General features: G+C 36.7%; 1 protein-coding gene across 7 annotated transcripts in view; it reads right to left on the reverse strand.

The window, feature by feature from the left end:
• The window catches only part of ZBTB44 (zinc finger and BTB domain containing 44), a 69,011-nt gene that overhangs the window by 25,776 nt on the left and 26,690 nt on the right, over window positions 1-16,545 (reverse strand). The window contains exon 1 of one of the 7 annotated variants that reach the window (XM_072611606.1): window positions 14,443-15,176. The exons of the other annotated variants lie outside the window; for them this stretch is intronic. The gene's annotated coding sequence lies outside the window, so the exon portion shown is untranslated. Of the gene's footprint in view, window positions 1-14,442; window positions 15,177-16,545 lie in introns of those variants that run through there. 7 annotated transcript variants of the gene reach the window in all.

Consider the following 16,545-nt stretch of genomic DNA (forward strand, 5'->3'; position numbering starts at 1 on the left):
TCGGAATGGCTGAACTAATTCAGTTCCACTAGCAATGCATTAATGCACCCACCTTTCTATAACTCCTCCAACATCAACTATTCCCTTCTTTTGTCATTGCCAGTTTGCTGAGAATGAGGTGAAACCTTACAGGTTGTTTTAGTTCGTATTCCTCTTATTAGTACTTTGCAGCATTTTTCCATGTGGTTGTCAATGATTTGCAATTTTTCTTTTGAGAATTGTTCACATCTTCTGACCATTTATGAACTGGAAAATTTTTTTGTCCTATATAGTTTAAATGCTTACATACTTTGAATAACAGACCCCCTTCAAATATTACATAGAAAAATTTTCCCCAGTTGATCACATCCCTTCTTGCCAGAGTTACATTGATTTTGTTCATGCAAAAGATTTAAAATTCTATGTAGTGAAAACTATTTTATCTTGAGTAACTCTCCTCTCTTATTTGGCTAAGAATTCACTCCCTAACCATTAACTGTGAAAGGTACCTGATCTGAATTCTCTAATTTTTATAGTATGATTCTTAATATTTTGGCCACATATCCATTTTGGGTTTACTATGATATACGGTATAAGCTGTCTGTGTCATACTGCCACAAAATGATATAAAGGAAGAGTGTTCTCTAGGATGAACTTTTTTTGTGGTGTCATGGACCACTTTTGTCTGTCTAGTAAAGCCTATGCATGCTTTATCAAGATAATATTTTTAAATGCATAAAATAAACTTGTAGGATCCCAAAGGAAATCATTTATGTTGAAATAGCAAACTATTAACAAGAAACTATTAAAAATGCTGTGATCTCTACCTTTGGGAGAATTCACATTAATAAAATTACTAATACCAATGTTATTAAAAATAGCACCTACCACAAAATTTAGTTCTAAAACATGCAACTCATGAAGAGAATGCGTCGTTGGCTTGAGAGGACAGATGTAAGAGCTATAGTTTTTGGCTAGATACAGGAGAATTCCTAATAATTACACATCTGTCCAAATGTGGAACAGTATTTTAGAAATAATTGGGAGAATGTATAGTCCAAGATATCTGTAGGAAGAAGTGAAAAGTAAGAGTATCACTGCCAGGCTAAGAAAAGAGTATCTACACAGATCTTTTGACAACAGTTCCTCAACATGTGGATTCAATAGGGATATAAAGAGAATTGCTGAACAGCAGTGAATACTTAGCTGAGGTTTACAACTAAATATATACCCCAGGGGGAAATCAGCTCATTTCATTAATAATCTTGCTGATGCTCAGCAGCCTAGGCACCGTACTAGAGTAATCAGTTAATAGTGGTTGATTACTCAGGGTGAAGAATTAGAAAGTCAGGGATAAAAAAGTTCCTGTGTGACACATTCTTGAGAAGAAGCAACTTAATTATTAAGTGACAAAGCACAAGGTCAAGCCTGTGAATAAAGTGCAGTGAAGACAGAGTAGAGCATAAAAAGGACAGAGATTATTGGTACAGGAATTCCAAGGTGAGAAAATTCTGTCCACCAATATAAACTGAGAGGAATAAAACGATTGGTTATCAGAATGTGGTAAAGGATCAAGTGTGTAAGGGAGAAAAGGGAGGAAGAAGGGCAGGAGGCTACAAAAGAGAAGTTTGTGGTCAGAGAATTTCAAAGTTCAAAAATTCTGAAAATAACATAAGTTCCATAAAACAAAGTGTGGTTGGAGCAATATCTAACAAGATTCCTGCCACATGGGCCACACTTTTATTTTATGAAGGGTCTACTCAACCCAGGTTAGCTAAGTTTTTCCTTAAAAGGTATGCATGGAAACCATCCTTGAGATTTAATTGGCCCAGAAGAACTAAGCCACTGGTGTAGTTTTCTAGTAGTAGCTTAGGACAAAAGCCAGTACATGAGAAATCAGAAGCTCCTCCCTTGATTCTTGCACACCACAATGACAAAAACAAGGACAGAGAAACTGCACCTAACTGAATCAATACTGTATCTTTGCTGAATTACCTTTTCATGCTATACAGCTAAGTAAACTTCCTTGTGTTAAGTGTTCATCTACAAGTAACTTATTTCAGTACAATTCTGAACCAGAAAGAGATCACCTTGAGACAGGCCTGGCCTTGTTGTAATTCAGTCTTTTCAGTCATGTCTGACTCTTAGTGACCCCTCTTGATTTTTTGATGAAAAGATACTTAAGTGATTTGGCATTTCCTTCTCCAGCTCATTTTATTGATGAGAAACTGAGGTAAACAGGGCTAAATGACTTGCCCAGGGTCACACAGCTAATAAGTGTCTGAGGCCAGATTTAAACTCAGAAAGATGAGTCTTCCTGACTACTCCTGAGTCCATATTCTATCTACTGTGCCATTTAGCTGTCCTGTAGACCTGGCCTACAAAATACCATAATACCAAGATACCATAATGGTATGTAGCTGGAGTGGTAAAGGGAGGAGGTTAGAACCGAAGAGGTTGGGTAATTATGTGGACAGTATTTTAAAGGGATTAAAATTATGAAGACTGAGGATTATGGCTGCCAGGCAGATATTAGGGTAGAGAGAAAGACTTTGATCCAGTACTGAAGTCACTGAATTTGGGAACATGACCTGACAAAAGTATATGAGCAAAGTGGTACAGCTAAACTATAAACAGTATGAATAAATATTCAGGTTAAGTTATTCAACTAGCTTAACTGTAATTTAAGTTAAACAGTCTTTTTCAGGTTTCCTTGTTTTCACTATAATTTCTTACTAATTTGACTTACTTTTATCCTTCAGCCTTAGGTTTAGCTCTTTGAAAAGGCTCAGTGTCTAAAAAGTCTGGTCTTACGGAAACCACAAAGAAAAATTTTCTTGTATGGAATTGCAGAATTCTGTAGAAGGGAGCTCAGGTGTTCTATTCCAAATTCTAATGGACACACAAAAAAATTCCTTCTATATCATCCTCATGTAAATAGTCATTCCTTTTATACTTTAATACCTCTGAGAATAGAGACTTCATTAGCTCATGAGACAACCACTTCCATTACTGTACAGTTCTGGCTTTTAGAAAGTTCTTAATAGTAAGCCAAAAAATGAATCCCAGTAATTTTTTGTCCACTGGCCTTTTGGAGCAACAACTGTCAGTTCATCAATTCACATTTATCAAGTACCTACTATGTGCCAGGTATATGACAATCCTTCAACTATCTGCGAAAATTTCTAGAGCAGAACCAGGAGAACTTTGTACACAGCAACAACCACAGTGTTCGAGGATTTTTTCTGGTAGACTTAGAACTTCATTGCAATGCAAGGACTTAAAATATTCCCAATGGTCTCTTAAGGCAAAATGCCTTCCACATCCAGAGAAAGAACTATGGAATTCAATCGCAGAATGCAGCAGATCATTTTCTTTTGTATTACGTCTTGGTTTGTTTTATGATTTCTCCCATTCATTTTAATTCTTCTATGCAACATGACTAAGGTGAAAATGTATTTAATAGGAATGCATGTATAGAACCTATATAAAATTGTATGCTGATCTGGGGAGGGAGGGAGAAAGAAGGGGGAGAAAAATCTGTTATATGGAAGTGATTGTAGAACACTGAAAACAAATAAAATTTTAAAAAAATAAATAAATGAAATCCAGAATGGTTAAGTGACATGTCCAAGGTCAGGCAAGTATTAAAAGGCTGAGCTAGCATCTAATGTCTGGTCCTCTTAAATTACCAAGCTTCCACCTAAAGCTCCTACCTCATTAACCACTGAGCATCTATCAAATATTAACTGAGAGAAAAGTCAGACCTTTGGGACAGCCAGAATTCAAAGTCAGATGATGTGAGTGCTGGCATGGTCTGTTCCTGTATGATCTTGGTCAAATCACTCAACTTCTCTGGCCTCAATTTCATCTGCAAAATGAGAGGGGCTGGGCTAACCCTAAGAACCTTTTCAGTTTTAATATGCTAAGTCAGGGGTGGGGAACCTGTGGCCTCCAAGCCATATGTGGCCCTCTAGATCCTCAAGAAGGGGGAAAAATCTAAGTTACATGGAAGTGATTGTAGAACACTGAAAACAAATAAAATAATTAAAAAAAAAAAAAGAAAGGAAGTTTCTAATTTGATCTTCTCTTTTCCAGGCTGCAATCTCATGCATAATCAATTTCCTTGATCCCTCAATTCCTCTGGTCACACTATACATAAAACTTATTAATTTTCCTCTTAAACTGTGGCACACTATTCTAACTACATATGATTTTATGGAGCACAGAATAGTACTATAATTTTTCTATAATCTGGATACACGTGGACCTAAATTCTGTTAGCTCTTTAGCAGCAATTTCTGTGTCTAGTTTTTTTACGTTTGGTCCTGAGTATGCTGCCTGCTGGTCAGTTTCTTTGAGCCAAGTATCAACTTATATTACAGAGGTTTGTCCAAAATAATTCCTCAAGTATCAAATTTTACCGAGTGCCTATTAAGTACCCAGCATTTCAAAATTAACAAAAGTATAGGGAGTCTGTAGACTTTTCAGCATTAGTTTCACAGTAAATAGTATGCTGACAGCAGTATGTAGGCTGGATAGGAAAAGAGAATGTAGTCAAAGTGTCACACAGAGAACTAATGATGCTTAATGTTAACCCTAATAATGAAAATATATTAGTTGGGAAAACAATTACAACAGAGATTTCCAGAATCATATTTTTTTTTCTATTAAAATTAAGCTGTATTATTTTAATCCTGATTTTTCCCTTGTACCTGGACTTTCCACTGGTATTACAAGTGGTTTCTAACAGGAAAAAAAAAATGTTTAGACTTTAGAGAAACCGAAATGAGTGGAAGAAAGCACAAGTTACTACTCTAAATATGGTTTGAAAATAAAAATTTACAATTCTCTGAAGTTTAAAGAATGGAGAGGAAAAATATAAAGTACCTATTAGGCAGAGAAAGCACCACACATGTAACAACAAACCTTCCTATATCCCATACCTCATGACAGGTAACAGAGGGTAAGAAATGGGAGATTATGTTAATCCAGGCTTAACCTAACAAAGTAAACTGAAAATTCTTGAAAGTCAAAACAATAAGTAAGATTTCACGAGAGTATTAGTCCATAGAGATTGTGAGATAGCAGTCAAGAGAGATCCACTGGACCCACAAAATGTAAAGATGACTTATAAGAATCAGGCTTCTAACATGTTGGGTGGGTATTTGCTATGGAAGAACACCGAAAAGACTCACACAGGATAAGAAAGTATGGAAGAATTTTGAGACAGAATAAGTAGCCTATCTATACTGATAAGAGTACCCATTTCAAAGAAATCAGCGTCCACTGAAATATTTCAATATGCCATGTAGCAAAGCGAGGAATCACGTACGCAATAGAACTAACATTTACACAGTGCTTTAAGATTTGCAAATGCCCATTGCATGTTACCCTCATTTGAATCTCACAACAATCTTGTGAGGTAGGGTGCTATTCTCATTTTGCAGATGAGGAAAATGAAGTTCAGTGACTTTCCCAGCAATGACACAACTAACAAATGTTTCAGGCAGGATTTAACTCTAGTCGTCCAGGTCCAACATTCTTTCCATTAAGCCAACTAGCTGCTTTCTAACATGCTTAATTATTAATTAGCATGTTGAACACAAAGCTGTATAGAGATTACGGATTAAAAAGAAACCAAAAACCCACAGAATCATAGCTGAAGAGGTGGAAGGGCCTTTAACGAACCCAGAAGCTGTGAGTTACCTTTCTAAGGATTATCCTGTTAAATCTGTTTAGCTACATACAGCAAATTCATTAATTTGAGTTGCTTAATCTTTCTGAAACTCAATTAATTCATCTGTAAATTGAAGAGGATGGACAAAATAGATGCTAAAGTCCTTTCCAACGCACAATCTATGAACCTACTAATTTATGCTTTGTAATAATTCATGTGATTTTTATTCTACATCCTTTATCTGTGATATATAGTGTAATATAATGCAAATCTTTTAGAAATTACAATCTCCCTAGTAATTTATCTTAAAATACTTGTGTATATCTTAAATAATGCAATATTTGAAATATAACCATGCAATATTCTACAATTTCAACAAAGTTTTTATTAATGAAAAAGACTTCCTTCCTATCTTTTTCCCTCCCAAATTATTAATACATTACTGCCAGCATATATACCAACATGCCATGGCTGTTCAGTTGTTTTAGTCATGTCTGACTCTTCGTGACCCCATTTGGGGTTTTCATGGCAAAGATACTGAGGTAAAGCCCCATTTCTTTTGCCAGCTCATTTTACAGATGAGGAAACTGAGGTAAACAAGGTTAAGTGACTTGCCCAGGGTGTTGCACTGAAAGTAAGTCCCTGAAGTTGGATTTGAACTCATGAAGATGAGTCTTCACAATTCCAAGTCTAGTCCTCTATCCACTCCATCATGTAGTTGCTCCATATATTAACATAAACAATTCATTTTGTCAATTTAGCAATTCTCATAATTTTAAAAGGATAAACTGATTTAATCTCTTAAAAAAACCAACAACCTTGCACTTGTGGGTCAGTTTTGACATAAGAATTAACTATAAACGCTTCTACTCAATGAAGAAACTGAAGACAAAGTTAAAATCTATTTTCCCTTGATCTTTCAAGACATACCTTATGTACTGGGGGCTCTATTTTCTTATCAATGAAGATGTATACAGATTCACAAACAGATGAAAAAATAATCAAAGGACTTGTTAATAAGAGAAAGGTGCTGTTTTGGAGGCATTAGGGCATAGTGAATAAAAGGTTGGTTTCAGACCTTTGTTCAGTCCCTACACCTCTGATACATACTGGCTATGTGGCTTTCAGTAAATAACTTAAACCTTTCAGTGCTGTAGGCACTGAGTTTATAAAAACTGCAGAGAAGGTGCCACTCTTTATTGGCAGAAAAGTTCCTCCCTGGGAGCTCTCAACTTCAATGAAACCACAGATCCAGGGCAATTTTATTCTTATTTATCTTGTATACCTTTTTGTTGTGTAACTTGGTATGACAGGATAAGAATGTCAGAATACAAATCTGAAACCTCTGAAGAGATGAAATGTAAACTGTACTGAGTGAATCTTCATAATTAAACATATAGTTTCACCTCTGGCACAGTAAACAGTTAGGTGACCTTGAAGTCAGGAAGATCTGGTGATCAAGTCTCCCTTCTGATACACAGCAGTTGTGTGACCCCAGGCAACTTAACCTCTAAAGTGACTTAGGCAACTGTCTGAGACTAAGTTGCAGAACAGGTAACCATGTGCATAAGTGTTTTTCAAAGGGAATACTCTGTATCAATGAAAGCACATTTACAACATTCCCATCTCTCAAAACTAGTCACAATAACTCTCACTAATACTAGCAAGATCACAGCGGGGTTAAAATTACAAGATTTAAAGACAAATCCTGCTTATAAGTATAAAATTCTATAATCGAATGAAAACTAAACTGCAATTCAAATCAAAGGAAAAAAATTACCTAAAAATATATAGGGTATAAATCCTTTTCAAATGCATACCTCTAATTAAGAGAGCCAGTAAAACAGTAAGAAATTAAGGGTTTAAGTTTTGGTAGTCACAACTAAATTCAGTATAAAATAGCACCTAACACAAACTAAGACCTGTGCTACTGTATTAGACTTTTAAGGAATAATATAAGACAATGTCTGTACCCTCAGGAGTTTGTAGTATCATCAGGAGGTACAGTCATGAAATGATTTGAAAACATAAGATATAAGGTACAGACAATCAGTGCCATAAGTAGTTCGAGAGTGAGATCCTGATGGTCTAAGTTTTGTGACAGCAGGTCTTATGAGGGGTCTTGAAAGAGAAAGGGATAGATTTCAGGCAAGGGATACAAGAAGAAAGGCATTAAAGTAAGAATGAGCATTTCAAGTATTGTGAACAGTGAAGAAACAATCTTAACTGGAACAGAGTGGGTTGTGTTAGGGAACTATGAAATAAGGGCTGAATAAGGTAAAATGGGGCCATAGTTCCGCCAGAATGAGAACTTGATGTGCTAAGTACTGGAGAAGCCATTATAATATTCTTCAAAATCTTGAGACTGTCTACTACATATTAGTCACTATGCTAGGGATTTTCATGGCCCCTTTACCATCAGATTATGATTAGGTGTAGGATACCATAAGCCACACCTTAGACTTCCAAGTACACTCAATCTTTAACTACTCCTAAGTATAAGATAGTTCTAGGACCCAAATCCAGATCTTAAATGATAAAGATCTAATCTGACTTGAAGCTATTATGAGAATCAGCTCTAGTCCATAAATTCTTCTGAGGAATCTCTGGACTGAATAAAGGACTGAGCTTTGTAGAGCAGCCCAGGAACCAGCATAGGCAGTAATGACTGTTTACTATGGAAGTGTAGAACAGTAAAAAGAACACTGGGCTTAGGGTACAAAAAACAAAACTGGCTTCAAGATCTGACTTCACCATTTGTAAACTGTGACCTTGAGCTAGTCACTGAACCTGAGTCTCAGTTTCTGTGTCTGTAAAATGTGGAAAATAATATACCATGTGAAGGTCCAATACAATATGATTAGTGATAAACAATATTAGTATTTTAAACTTTAGCAATGTTAATTTCTAAGCATCAGTCTGTTTTTGACTGCCGAATGTGTACAGACACTTACTGTGTAACTGCTTTCCTACAGTTATTATCAAATTATGATAATAATACATATATTATTTTATGAAATATATTAATAACAAGTTTAATCAGTACCAAGGTACTAAGACTGCCTAAAGGGGTCACATGTCAAGTACAAGGGTTTGTGCCTTCTAAAATGACAATTTTCATGCTGTCAAAATCACTGAAAACGAAGTGTGCAATGAAAGTATAATATGAAGGCTAGAAATATTGGAAATAGAAAAAAAATTAGGAAAATTGGCATGACTAGGATAATTTAATTAGTTCTGCGGCACAAGAATTTAAATTTAACTCATAGTCCTGGGTTCAAGTACTTTAGTTTTATCACTTTATAATCTATGTGGAAGTGGGAGAGAGAAGGAAAGGATGGGGGAGGAGGTAGGTGCACAATAGGTATTAGAGATAAAAGAACACAGGTCAGGTTTGCACAATTTACTGCTGAGTGGCTCTACTGTTTCACAAAGGGTACTTGGGCACTTTCACTAAGTGCATAGGACATTTAAAGAAACAGTAGGAACAAAATAAGTGCATTCTTGGGAGGAGGTTTGATATTCTGAATAGTATGCTGAGTAGGGTAATAAAAGAAAGTGAGATCCAGGGTGGGAGCCTTTTATGAGTGCCCTCACTTTAAGGAATTATCAGGAAGAGTTGTGATACCAACCTTCTCTTTTATTTACTCCTGGAAGAGAGATTGTGAAGGTGAGGCAATGGGATGCAGAGGACAGAACACTGGATTTGGATTCAGTACAGGATTCAAATCTTGGTTCCGCCTCTACTGATCTCAAATACTTCATGTATAAAATGAATGTGGGGATAATCTTTAAGGTAACTGCAGCTTGAAATCTATGACTTTGTTCTTAAGAAGTAGACGACCAAAGTCAATGGACACTATATCCTTGGGAATATACTGATTATAGCAACATGGCCCACCCTAAGGTGAGCATGGAACCTGAGCCCTCAGAGAATGCAGAATGACAAAGTGTCTTTGGGTTTAATCGCCCTGAAACTTGGTTTCCCCCTGTGTAAAATATGGAGGATAATATCCTTCCTCACTATTTACAGAACTATCCTAAAGATCAAGTGATGAAATAAAAATTAAAAGACTTTTTAAACTTTAAAGCATCATAACAATATAAAGTTCCATGAGTATTCTGTAAGTGAAGACATTCAAGAAGAGGCTGATTTGTCCAAAAAACTGTATATAGGGGTATGAATTATGTTAATGACCTATGAAAGCCTGTCCCTCCTTGATATTCCAGTATTTTATGTATTAACAGGAATGACAAAGGTATCTTTTGTTACCTTTGGGAAGCATGTCCTCACCATTAATTGAAAAACTGTGGCACTGAGTAAATTGTTGAGCTGGAAGACATTAAGTTCAACTAGTCCATTTTAAAGATTTGTAAGTGATTTACCCAAGTTAGTTGTTGCAGATCTTGGATGAGGATCCTATTTAAGTCTACTTACTGTTCTTTCCACTATACTATGAGGCCTCTACATGATATGTACAAAATCTAATGAATGTGGGGATGGTAGTGCCCCCTGCATTGTTATTGTGTATGGATTTCTTTGTTGCTGTGACGGATTCGGCTTTCTGGTGTTTGAATAAATACTTCTCTTCTGCCTTCTATATGGAGAGTCTGTTATACTTTGCAATCCAGAACTACACCGGCATATTCATAGTCACAACCAGTGCTGTGAATATTGCTTTGGCGATATAAGGACCATGACCAAATCTTCATGATTCCCAAATTGGCAATTAAAAACAACTAGATTTGATAATACTGCGAATTAATTAAATTATTCCAGTTATGCTAATTTTCCTAATTTTTTTTCTAATTTCAGTATTTCTAGCCTTCATATGCAATCTGTTCAAATTAGTAAACTACAAGTGACAACCCCCTCTTATATAACTAAAAGAAACAGATTGCTATGAAAAAAAGTTGGGACTTGTATAGTAAATACCATTCTAAGTTGTCAAAATGATGAAAAACTAGGCAAGTCCTGCAACAAAATGATGTAAAATAGTTAAAAATAGCTGTAAAACTTAAATTTTTAAAAGTCAAGTCTTAGTAGTATTAACTGAACAACTAGTATGATAATGAAAAATACTAATTTATTAAAAACTAAATGATTCTGATATACATGAAGTGCTATCTCCACAACTTTTAGATTCTGGTAAATAAAAAATATATGAAATATATCTAAAAATCCTATTAATCTGAATGTTGCTTACAGATTTACTTCCAATGTACCTACTACTGAACCATCTTATATTTAAATTCCAATTCAATGCTTAATGATCATGCTTTCAATTCAGCTACAGGCACACTGTAAAGGAGCTGCTGCCCTTGGGAATCCAACAGTGGAAAGTCAAATGGAAAATATTGACAACAATGGTAAACTTTGCACAGCAATAGATAACAAGAAAATTAAAGCTGATGTGTGTTTTGAGGGAAAGGAAGGGAAAACAGGATGAATTTGGTCATCCAAACTGCCTAGATTCTTGAATTAGATTCTTAAGCTTACTCTTGCCTGTTCTGCTTTTTTTGACAATGCCAATGCAGACTTCTACATCTTAGATACGCTGCTAGCTTTCAGCTCTGCTCTGTTGTTTGTTACACCTAGGAATAATTTGATGTTACTGTCTTGGAAAAAAAAAAAGCAAATCACAAAATACCATTACCAGAGCCTTTTATTAAACTCCACTATTACCAAAACTATTACTAGCAAAAGAAGCATAGCAAAGGAAGAAAGCATGCTGGAACTGGAAATCAAGAAACAGCAGAGTTGAAATGTACCTCTAGATACTTACCAGTTGTGAGACCCTGAGAAAGTCTCTTCACTTCTAAGGCTCAGTTTCCTCATCTGTCTGAGATAATAAAAACCTATGATCGTATAAATGTAAAGTTGTAGCATTTATCAAAAAGCTTACAATAACCATAAAAATCATATGTCCATGGCCTTAGTGAAGCAGATTATATTCCAAGATGGAAAGGCTTCCAGTAAAAGACTGCTGAGGATACTGTGTCTACTACTGTGACTGCTGAAGACCAATCTACTTGATACAAAGATGCTCAGCTGCATCAGAAAGCTGAAGATGCATTTTCTTTAAACCAACTAACCGAACAAAGAAAACTAAAAAATACTTTACAAAGACCCTCAACCTTATACAGGCCTTCTCTGTAGTGATGGTAGTAGAAAGGCAGGAATTAAGCACTAAGAAGAACACAATCCTTACATCTTTTATAAACAATAGTGTGTTTATGTATATATGTATATTCTTTGTCTAAAAACCAAACAATGAAGGTGAAACTGAAGCAAATAAATCCACACAGATTTATGTCATTAAGGAAACCAGAAAATACAAATAAGATGTAGCTGAAGGTCAGCTCACAGGTCCTTAGAAACAGAGGCAAATAAAGGAACTGGCAGAATTGGTTTCATAATATAACCAAAAGCAACAAGAAACATTTTAGAGACCATTTGGTCATTTCATTTTATAGTGCTTATGATGACTGTAAATAAAGACATCACTATGAGGATACTCATAACATATACTCCAACATTAGCTGCAGATAATGAAGTACAGAAATTCTAAGAACTTGATAAGATCTTCAAACTAAGTTAAGATGTACATTGTTATTCAGTGACTTCAATGCAAATGTTAGAACAAGAAAGGAAAGTGAAAGTAAAGTTGAAAAACATGATCTGAGAATGATAAATGAAAAGACATATGATTGTAAACTACTCAAAGGCATCATGCTTATAGTATGTATTTTCTTCAAGGAGACAGAAGGTGCCTGATATGAGGAGCACCACACATTACAAAAAATGAAAATTGTCTGTCAACGGTGAAACAAGTTCTCTCTCTCTGTGTTTTCAAACTATTAACTACCTAGTGCATGGAATAAATGGGCTCTCTGGAATTAGTTCCCCTTGAATGGAGGTTGGGTGACCATTTGTCACATATATTACAGAAGGAATTCCTGTTCATGTGGTGAGTAGACTATGATTTCTTGAGTCTGAAGCAAAGGTCAAAACCCATATGGATTAAGATGATAAAAAGAAGACACAATGTGATTTATAGAAGTTCAAAATCTGTTTATACAAGTTGTTCTCTCCAAAAATGTGAAATGAGCAAAAAAGATACAACTTTAACTATCCATGTTTCCATGTTTCTTAGAGAAGTTTAACTGACTGTTGTCACAACAGAAAAGCAGAAAGTCTAGAAAACACTCCAACTTGAAAATACTTGATTTTCTCCCTAAAAAGTACAAAGATACAGCTAGGCATATACACACCGAAGACATCAAGGTGCCAGTATAGTCATAGCAGCATTTTCTCATGGTAGGAAACAAGTAGAAACAATAAATACCCATCGACTGATGAATGGTCAAAAAAAAAAAAAACAACAACACACGTGGTACATGAATGCATTTAAATATTATTGTGCCATAAATAACAATGAACATAAAAAATTCAGAAGGATAGGAAGACTTATATGAACTAATGCAGACTAAAGCATGCAAAAGCAGAAAAATAATAGACAATGACAATAGAAATGGAAGGAACACTACCAAAAAAACCTTCTAAATGCTTCGTAATTGTAATGCCTACTCATGTTCTTTGCATGTGAGGAACTATGGAGGGGGAGGGGGGAATGGAATATTTCATATGCTGACTGTTATGGTTGTTGAACTGGGTTTTTCTCCCTTCCATTTAAAAAACATTGTTAAAAGGTACAGCTTTCTGGGTAGAGTTTTTCTGGCCAGCTAGGTGGCCCAATGGATGGCTGGGAGTCAGAAGACCTGAGTTCAAATTTGATGAACACTTTGTAGCTGTGTGGCTCTGGGCAAGTCATTTAACTTCTTGCTTGCCTCAAATTTCCTCATATATAAAATGAGGACAATAACAGTACCTACTTTGCAGGATTGTTGTGAGGATCAAAAGAGAAAATGACTGTAAAAAACTTAGCTTAGCACACTGCTTGGTACATAGTAAGCACTACATAAATGTTAGTTGTTGCTGTTGTTTTTAGGAATGAGATAGAATGTATTTGGAAAAAAAAAACCAGTGATATAAAAACAAAATATCAATAAAAATTTAATTTAAAAAATCAATACCAAAGAAATAAATTGAGTACAGTCCTAACAATCATCACCAATATCTATAAGCACATTAAACCATTCAGTAAAATTTTTGAAAGAGTGGATAAGAAAACAAAAGTCCAGAAAGCTTGTTGTATTTAGAAAACACATTTAAAAATTAAAACACACATACAGAACAAAAAAGGGAAGGCTATACCAAGAAAAGAATCTGCTCTATACTAGACTATGAGGTTTAAAGATTCCCCTGAAGAAACAATTTGGGGCTTATTTAGACTTGGTCTATCTTTCAAAGCACTTAGCAGAGAGTTCTACATACCACGGGTACTTACTAAGCGTATGTCTTACACCTGTACTAAACTAGGAAGTGCCACGAGTTTCTTTATCTAAACCTTCTAATGTGGCAAGTATACAACAGGTGCTAATAAGTATACTCCAAAGCAATCTATGACGATAGGTATGGCATCTCACCTGAACTTTCTTTCTCCCTCAATATCAAGGTGCTTAAGTAAATGGTCCCCCCCCCCACACACACACCTTTTTTGTTTGCTGGGGTGAAAATCATGTACCATATGATTACAAACATAGCAAATCACACTTTAAAACTAGAAGCCAAAGGCGAGCCAAGATGGTGGAGTAGAAAGACGCACATACACATAGCTCCGAACCCACAACCCATACAATATAGGTATAAAGTAACTCACGGCGAATTCTGGAGCAGTGAGGCCACAGAACAGTGGAGCGAAGGAGATTTCTGTTCCAGAGGGACCTGCAAACCTCTCGCAAAAGGTCCGTCGCGCTGCAGACGCAGAGCCCAGCCCAGCCCAGACCTGCTGCGGCCGCGGCACCAAGAGGAACAGACCCGAGCAGGCTTCAGGGACAGGATCTCCAGCAGCTGCACAAGTCCCTCCACCCACAGGTGACGGGGGTCGGTGAGAGAGTCTCTTTGGCGGGTCGAGGGGGGAGTGGGGTGCCCCCATAACTCAGGCGCCCTTGGGAGGCACCAGCTGAGGCAGCGGCAGACCAGGGCTGCCTAAGCAGCAGGAGCCCGGATCCATTGTTGAAGGTCTCTGCATAAACCCCCTGAGGGAACTGAGCCTGAGAGGCGGCCCTGCCCCAACCTGAGCACCTGAACTTAATCTCACACTGAATAGCAGCCCTGCCCCGCCCAAAGCACTGAGGCTGGAAGCAGCATTTGAATCTCAGACCCCAAGCCTGGCTGGGAGGCTCAGGAGGTGAGGTGGGTGTGAGGAGAATATTCAGAGGTCAAGTCACTGGCTGGCAAAATGCCCAGAAAAGGGAAAAGAAATAAGACTATAGAAGGTTACTTTCTAGGTGAACAGGCATTTCCTCCCTGCCTTTCTGGTGAGGAAGAACAATGCCTACCATCAGGCAAAGACACAGAAGGCAAGGCTTCTGTGTCCCAGCCCATTCAATGGGCTCAGGCCATGGAAGAGCTCAAAAAGAATTTTGAAAATCAAGTTAGAGAGGTGGAGGAAAAGCTGGGAAGAGAAATGAGAGACATGAAGTCAAAGCATGAACAGCAGGTCAGCACCCTGCTAAAGGAGACCCAAAAAAATGCTGAAGAAAATAACACCTTGAAAAATAGGCTAACTCAACTGGCAAAAGAGGTTCAAAAAGCCAATGAGGAGAAGAATGCTTTCAAAAGCAGAATTAGCCAAATGGACGAGGAGATTCAAAAGCTCACTCAAGGAAATAGTTCTTTCAAAATTAGAATGGCACAGATGGAGGCTAAGGACTTTATGAGAAAGCAAGATATCACAATACAAAACCAAAAGAATGGAAAAATGGAAGATAATGTGAAATATCTCATTGGAAAAACAACTGACCTGGAAAATAGATCCAGGAGAGACAATTTAAAAATTATGGGTCTACCTGAAAGCCATGATCAAAAAAAGAGCCTAGACATCATCTTTCATGAAATTATCAAGGAAAACTGCCCTGAGATTCTAGAACCAGAGGGCAAAATAAGTATTCAAAGAACCCACAGAACACCGCATGAAAGAGATCCAAAAAGAGAAACTCCTAGGAACATTGTGGCCAAATTCCAGATTTCCTAGGTCAAGGAGAAAATATTGCAAGCAGCTAGAAAGAAACAATTCAAGTACTGTGGAAATACAATCAGGATAACACAAGATCTAGCAGCCTCTACATTAAGGGATCGAAGGGCATGGAATAGGATATTCCAGAAGTCAAAGGAACTAGGACTAAAACCAAGAATCACCTACCCAGCAAAACTGAGTATAATACTTCAGGGGAAAAATTGGTCTTTCAATGAAATAGAGGATTTTCAAGCATTCTTGATTAAAAGACCAGAGCTGAAAAGAAAATTTGACTTTCAAACACAAGAATGAAGAGAAGCATGAAAAGGTGAACAGCAAAGAGAAGTCACAAGGGACTTACTAAAGTTGAACTGTTTACATTCCTACATGGAAAGATAATATTTGTAACTCTTGAAACTTTTCAGTAGCTGGGTACTGGGTGGGATTACACACACACACGCACACGCACACACTCATAGAGACAGAGAGCACAGAGTGAATTGAAGAAGATGGGATCATATCTTAAAAAAAAATGAAATCAAGCAGTGAGAGAGAAATATATTGGGAGGAGAAAGGGAGAAATGGAATGGGGCAAATTATCTCTCATAAAAGAGGCAAGCAAAAGACTCATTAGTGGAGGGATAAAGAGGGGAGGTGAGAGAAAAACATGAAGTCTACTCTCATCACATTCCACTAAAGGAAAGAATAAAATGCACACTCATTTTGGTATGAAAACCTATCTTA

The sequence above is a fragment of the Notamacropus eugenii genome, chromosome 5 (assembly GCF_028372415.1).
Source record: "Notamacropus eugenii isolate mMacEug1 chromosome 5, mMacEug1.pri_v2, whole genome shotgun sequence".
NCBI classification, from domain to species: Eukaryota; Metazoa; Chordata; class Mammalia; order Diprotodontia; family Macropodidae; genus Notamacropus; species Notamacropus eugenii.